Consider the following 8,413-nt stretch of genomic DNA (forward strand, 5'->3'; position numbering starts at 1 on the left):
ATAATGAAGGGCGTAGAAGTTTGATAATGAAGGCTGGAAAAGTCCGATCGGAAAAGTCTGATAATAAAGGTTAGAAAAGTCCGATCGAAAAAGTCCGATTGAAAAAGTCTGATCGGAGAATTCCAATAATGAAGGTCGTAGAAGTCTGATAATGAAGGCTGAAAAAGTCCGATCGAAAAAGCTCGATCGGAAAAGTCCGATAATGAAGGGCGTAAAAGTCTGATAATAAAGTCTAGAAAAGTTCGATCAGAGAAGTTCAATAATGAAGGCCAAGAAGTCTGATAATGAAGGTTGAAAAAGTCTGATCGAAAAAGCCTGATCAGAAAAGTTCGATGGGAGAAGTTCGATAATGAAAGGCGTAGAAGTTTGATAATGAACACTAGAAAAGTTTGATCGGAAAAGTCCAATAATGAAGGCTAGAAAAGTTCAATCGGAAAAGTCCGATAATAAAAGCCATAAAAGTCTGATAATAAAGGTTGGAAAAGTCCGATCGGAAAAGCCCAATCAAAAAAGTCCGATCGGAAAAGCCCAATCAAAAAAGTCCGATTGGAGAAATCCGATAATGAAAGCCGTAGAAGTTTGATAATGAAGGCTGAAAAAGTCCAATCGGAGAAGTCCAATAATGAAGGCTGTAGAAGTCTGATAATGAAGGCTAGAAAAATCCAATTGGAAAAGTCTGATCTGAGAAGTTCGATCGAAAAAGTCCGATAATGAAGGCCGAAAAAATCAGGTTGGAAAAGTCCGATAATGAAGCCTGTAGAAGTCCGATTAGAGAAGTTTAATTAGAAAATTTCGATCAGATTTCTCTAATGAAGGTCGTCGAACTTCATCATTGATCTCTCTCTTTCACCCTCTCTCTCTAGCCCGCCAGCGTCGCTGTCACCCCCCACCATTACTCAATCAACCGTCTGTTGCCCCCTCGGTCATTGGCCACTGTATATATATTGTTATGTGTATATATATGTTGTTGTGTGTATATGTTTATATATATAAATGTTATTGTGTGTAAACATTTTTGTATGTGTGTATATATATGTTGTTGTGTGTGTATATAAATATATGTTGTTGTATGTGTATATATATATATATATTGTTCTGTGTGTGTATATATATATATGTTGTGTGTATGTGCAGAGAAGAGAAGAGAGAGCATTTTTTTAAGAAAATAATAAAAAAATTAAAAAATAAATTAAATGTCAAGTGATCTGCCACTTAGGCAAGGCCACATGTCGATCAAAATTGATTTCAGCATTGGTTAAAATTGCAACTAATTTAAGAAATTAGGCTCTTCTTGCCAAAATTGAAAGCATTAGATAAAATTGCCAAAAGTCGAAATGTTTGACTTTTTGGTGCTAATAGCCCTTAAATAAAAGGTATTTAAGAAAACTTTATTAACATAATTTCATAGCAATAAAATACAATATTTGCTTATTTAATACTATAGATATTTCTACTCCAAAAATGTTATCTAGACACTTAAGCTTAACATTTTTACTTACATTTTACATTAATACGACACAATACAAAATATCGATACAAGATATTATCATAAACACTAAATTTAAATCTACAAATAGTATTTCCAATTTGGGGTCCAACTTATCTCTCTCTCTCCAGCTGTGTTACTAGTTGCTACAATTACTAGTTCTTTGCTATGTAGCCAATTGCCTTCTCCACACATTATGGTGGGCAGCTTGGGGGAGTATTAATTAATGGATGAAATGAGGTTTAGTTTGGAAATATCACAAACTATATAATTTAGCTTGAGGAGTAGTCCATTTTGTTCTATGCTTGCAAACAAATTTGAATATATTCAACAAAATTATTAGAGATGAAAATCAATATTGAACCACTTATAACTTAATTAAATTCAAATTTCATTGATACGAATTATGGAACCGAGTTTTTTTACAAGGTCAGATAGGTTGACAGACAGACTTATAGAATGAGGGATAAAAGACTAAAATGCCCTCACTCACATTGTATTGAAAAAAGTGCAATACAATGTGAACGAGAGTATTTTAGTTTTTTAGCCCTTATTCTGTAAGTCTATTTGTCAACTTATCTGACTCTCAAGAATTTTTTTTATGAAACCATGCACATTATCAATAACCTAACATGGGATATTATCAATCTCATAAAAGATAAATTGGGTACAATAAAAAAATATTTGTATAGACTAGGGATCCATATCTCTTCACTGAACCAAAAAAAAAAAAAAAGTAGAAAATTTAAATATTTTGAGATGCTTTAATAATTTTTCTTTTTAATGAATTAAAACATAAAATATCTTTTCTACAAAGGTAAGATTATACATGCTTATATAGATTGGGAAAGAGACACACCTCTAGTTTAGATTGTAATTAATGGAAGAAGGATTAAATAATTGGGTTCTACTCATTTTAGGAAACATGATTGCAGATTATACATAGAGGAAGATATGTACATAATTAATTAGTAGCTAATTAGTTGAAGAAATTATCTTAGCTCAAAGAGTTCAAGTATGAATTGGAACAAAATGGAAGTTTAAAAATTGGATAAAATGGAAATTAATCACACCATATGATGATCTCTCTTTTTTATTATAGAAGGTAGATTATATTATTAATCCATGAATTTTGTATTTCGTAAGATTAATTTTATACTTAATATTTTTGCCGCCTTGACTACTAAACTTTGGTTTTTGTTATAATTATTTAATTTTTTCTATTAAATCCTATTAAAGAAAACTAATGAAATGTACATTAATATAAATCTCAAAATCACTTAATATTAAAATTAACACAAACCCACAATCAAGAGATGTATATTAATATATGTCAAGTAAATTTTTGTTAATAAAATTTGATGAAAAATCAAAAGAGATTGAATTGTACTAAAAATCAAAATTTAATAGTTAGGTTGACCAAAAAAAAAATAATTTATTACAAAATACAAGATTTCGAGACTGAAGCATTTTGATTATCATGTTTTAAAGGGACAAAATAAAAAATACAAAATGCTTTTTGGACACTTAATTTTGACATTTTGAATGACTCTTGTACTGATCTATTATATATTTATATTGATATAACACACAGTATAATATATTAATGATGCATCAATGTCACTCTAAATGTTAAAGTGAAGTGTCCAATTAACATGCTCGATAAAAAAATCCATATAAACTATAACAAGAAAAAGTAATGACTGATATTATGGTAAAAAAAAGCAATCCATTAAATTTGCTGTTGAGCATTTAAAGTCCAATTGAGAAGGTGAAACCTCTACACCAGCCCATTAATTGGGATTACCTATAGTGGATGCAAGCTCATTAAAAGGACAGATATCATACCTACAGATACACTAAAAATAAACCATTTGAATCTTGGAGAAGAGGTGGTAATGTCTACAATATTAAGGGTTTTTATTTAGTTTTGTGTTTTCGTTTAAATTAAAAATAAAAACAAAATTATAGTCAAACGAACCATAAATAAAACAAAAAGATTACCCACAATTGAATGCCAAACTTGTCCTGCCCTGAACAGGGGTAGAAGAGAGTGAGAGAAGAAATAATTAACATCAACCACTTATTAGTTATTAGGTTCTTCAACATATGCAAGACTGGTGTGCCTGCAGTCTGAAAATTAATGTGCAAAATGAATTTTCAGAACCCATTTTATAGAAATCTAAAAGAGTAACTGTCCTTAGACCTCCCTCCAGGAGGCTAAGATTTAATGAATGAGGCCATTGATGGTTATGATGGGTTGGTGGAGGGGTGTTAGAAGGATTGTTGTGGTGGTTTGATGGCAATTTGGTCGTGGGTTTGGTGGATGACTGTTGTTGAAGATTAATGGGATCGTCATTACAACTCTTAATTTCATTAAGTGAAATTGACAATTTATTGGGTTATATCATATAATGAAACTAAGTTGATGACTGATGCAGTTTAATGGGATCGTAGTCATCATCGTCACAAGCCTTAATCTCACTAAGTAGGGTTGACAGCGTAATTGGGTCATGCCATAAAATATGTTTAAAAAAAATACTGGGAAACCAAAACAAAATGAGGAGGATGTATGAATTTTGATTGTGTATTAGCAGAGTTTGTAGGGCCAATTCTACAATTCAGTTGGCTGATTCATAGTAGTTCTAGATGGGGGCAAGGTTGGGGCCATGAAGGGTGTGGATGTAGTAGGAGAGGATGGTTATGGGGGTTTGGTTGGGTTAAAGGGTGGTGGTTGGCCAAGTGGTACCACCAATTGGGCTACCCAGATATTGAATGGAGGATAAGAGAAAGTAGGAACAAGTAAATATCTAAAAGAGTGACATTTGCATATATTACAAGGAAAAAAAAAAAAAAAACCCTGTTTAGTTCCTGCAAAACAGAATATCTCTTGCATTAAGAAGGCCCTTCTTAATATATATGTATGTGTGTGTGTGTATTGGGCTATATTGTTGAGGAAGAAAAGATATGGCAAAGGATGAAATTAAATGTGTTTTTGTCAAATGGCTATTGCATGGTTAGAAGTGTTGTCTTGTTATTTGCAGTTGGAAGCTATTGGAGTACGTAGCTTGTAGACTGGCCATTTTTTTCTAACTATATAGAACCCATATCTGCATATTAATCAGCTTAGGCTGGATAGGCTTAGGTGGGTTCAAAGTTCTAACTATGAGATCATTGTGTCTCTATTCAAGGGGAGTGAAAACAAGACTTGAAAATTCATTCGGTCAAAAGCTATTGGACTGTTGGTTTTCACAATAGTGGTAGTTGGGATTGCAATCACTATTGTCTCAAGTAAACTTGCTATTAAAAGGAGCTAATTCACCTTGTATTGGTGTTAGATTAGTGATGTCAAACGAGTTGGGCTTACTTGGCCCGTCATTGGCCTTAAAGAGAAGGGTAAATAGTAAAAAAAATCTAAAATTTTTTGCGAATATTTAAATTTATCCAAATGTTTCAATTTTGACAATTCTATACCATTTGGCTCAATTTGTTGTAATTTTATCTAAAATTTAAAATCAATTTGGGAGATGTGTATCATTGTTAGTGTGGCATGTCACTTATCATAAAAAAAATGAATAGGAACCGCGTGTAAAATTTTATTTTTTTTATTAATATATATGCAAGTCTCACATATATTTTTTTATGACATGTGACATGCTACATCAACAATGACACATGTCTCTTAATTTGATTTCAGGGAAGGGATAAAATTACACTCAATTAAACTAATTGAAATATAATTGTCAAAATTAAAACATTTAAATAAATTTATAAACTCGGGTTGAGTTTTTTTTATTATTTGCCCCCGAAGAGAAATGTCAAGTTGGGCTTGGCTCATTCATGAGATAGGCCAAGCTTGGGCCCAGATCTTCAACCAATAATAGGGTCCAAGCTCGACAACAAGCCGGCCTAGCTAGTTAGGCTCCCATGTTTGCAAGCTTTAACGGGTCAAATCCAACAAAAAAAATATGCCTAGTCAATTTATTTGTAAAATAATTTGAATAAATATAGTTAATCAATTAATATCTAAGATATAGAAATATTTTTAAAAATACAAATTTCACTTTTAATAATTTAAAAATTAAAACTATATTTAGAATCTTTTAATGGTTTATGATTTCACTTTTAAAGTAATATTAAAATTTATAAATATTTAAAAATTATAAAAATTACTTCCTATTTTGAATTCAAACTCTAATAGTTATATATGAGATACATATTTATTTATATATTTAAATTTTTTTAATATGCTTATGTCATTTTGTGTATGAAATATAAATTACTTAGAATTTATTAATTATCATTGCAAATTTGTAACACTGTCTATATAATTTTTAAAATATTAGAGTTCTTAAATTACACATCAATTTGAAAGTATAACCACCCCTATATGTCCCCAACCAACATCTAATGGCTTGTAGAAACACAATGTTTTATCCATTTTTTACTCAGTTTTTGTTTTTCTTTAGTAGATAATGCTTCAAAGAGGCTTGATGTTTTAGCAAACCTAATTCAATTGAATCATCTTCTTGTAATCTAAGGATAACCTAGAATTTTAAGGTGGGATTGCCATGAATATCAGACAAAGAACTCATAAGATACCTCATATGTACCAAAGGTGAGGGGGGAAGGGCCAGGGCTTTTGTGTTTGGTGTTTTTGAACTCCCAATTACTGCCTATTTTCTACCAAAACATCTAGCTCCCAACTATCTTCACCGCTAGCAATGTCTATATCTCAATTTTTATACTTGTTCTAATTTTAAACAGGTAATTGGGACACATTGCCGAATCCTATTCACTACTATTAAGAACACTTTTGTACATTTTCTAGACACTATCGAGGTACAATATAAGTTATTTCCGAAACATCGACTGCTTGTATAATAAGGCACTATAACAAGCCTAAAAGATAATGGATCAGGAAATAGCTTAGTTGCCCTGCTCAGTATCTGTTTAGCCCAATTGGCATGAAGCAAAACAACATAAACAACGAGAGATACAGAAATCATGAGAGGTAAATTCAAATCCAATAGTTGCCTAAGTGGAAGATTGAGAGTTACTTTGTGCGATAACGAATGATGATCTTGTGGAGGGAGGATTCGCAAATGAATCCGATCAAATTTGTAATAATTCCTTGTATTGAATCCACCCCCTTTCTTCCTTGTCAATAAGAGGGGGTAGGAAAAGGGTTACTTCAATTTGACTGTTGTTGGCTAAATAATATAAATAATGACTGAACTTTGTACTGAGATATAAAAAGATTATTGAACTTCAATTTAATATACAATTTTATATCTATCGTTAATTATCGTTAAAAGATATTAACGAAATGCTAATATTTTTTTACTTTAGTGCAAAGTTTAGTGATTTTTTGTATTTTAGTGCAAAATTTAGTAATCTTTTTGTAATTTTATGCAAAGTTTAGCGACTATTTGTGTTATTTAACCATTTATGTTATTAGCTACATCATCCTGTTAACTTCTTTTAATGATGATTGACGGTGATTATAGAATTATATATTAAATTAATGAAAAGTCCAGTGATCATTTATGCTATTATTGATTTGAGTTTTTCTCCTTTTGTTTTTTATTTTTTATAATAAAATATTCAAATTTAAAATTAAGCAGTATATTTTAATTTTAAATTTGTAATAAATTGGTTGTGTATTTTAATTTTTGATACTATAATCACTCAATTTTAATTTTTATTACAATTTAATCACTCTTATCTTTTTCGTCAAATTTTGTTAACTAACACTAATAGTGTATACGTTAATATAAACTTAAAATCAATTGATTGTTAGACCGAAGTTAATTTTAACATTAAGCAAATTTTTTAGCTTATTTTAATGTACATCACATCGGTTTCTATTAACACAATTTGTTAAGAAATTAAGAAATAATAAAATTATAATAAAAAAATAAAATTTATCAGTTATAGTGACAAAAATTAAAGTACAATTATCAATTTCTTAAGCTGACTCTAGCTGTTTGCTATTTCCTTTGCCATCGCTAAATTTAAGGAAGCAATCCCAAAATCAGAACTCCAATAGCCCTCGCTATCACCAAATTTCTGGCGAAAGCTGAAAAGGAATGCCAACTGTGGGGATCAAAATCCATCCCCCTCCCCCCACAATACCCATCCACGCCAGAAGGCCGTAGAAGAAGAGAAAGATCGGCCAAAGAAGAAAGATGCAGGCGCGACAACCCCCGGCGACTCCAAAATAAGCAGAATGACTCCACGAACAAAAAATTACAGTTTATGATTTTTTATGAATTTTTTTATTTATTTGTGTATTTGATTATTGAATTGTATATTTAATTATTGAGTTTGTGTATATGCATATTTGATTATTTTGTGTATCTAATTATTTTGTATATTTGATTATTGATTTTTGTATTTAATTATTAATTTTATATATGCAAATATTTAATTATTTTATGTATTTAATTATTATTAAATTATAAAATAAATAATAAATTTTTATAATAGTAAAAATTATATATCAGATAAAATAAATAGAATTAAAGTTTATTAATAAATAAATAAAATAGGGAGTCAAATAAAGAAATGAATAGGGAGTGTTATTGGAACAAACATAATTTTTAAGACAAAATAAAAATAAGAAATAAACTATTTATAATATAATACGGAGAAAAATAGAGAAAGCTGCTGGAGTCAATTTATGGAATGCAAAATTCAAATGGCTAACTTTGTAATTTATCTAAAAATTTTATAATAGACCAAAATACATTAATATTTATGTAATTTATTTTTAAATTTAAAAGAAAAAAAAGAAGATCATTAATGTATGAATTCGATCTAATCACTTAGTTTAATTTAATTAAGGAATGTCAATTAAATAATGCTACATAAAATGATGATATTTACTATTCATATATTAAAAATACTAAAATAGTTCAAATT

Source organism: Diospyros lotus, chromosome 3 (assembly GCF_014633365.1).
Source record: "Diospyros lotus cultivar Yz01 chromosome 3, ASM1463336v1, whole genome shotgun sequence".
Classification (NCBI taxonomy): Eukaryota; Viridiplantae; Streptophyta; class Magnoliopsida; order Ericales; family Ebenaceae; genus Diospyros; species Diospyros lotus.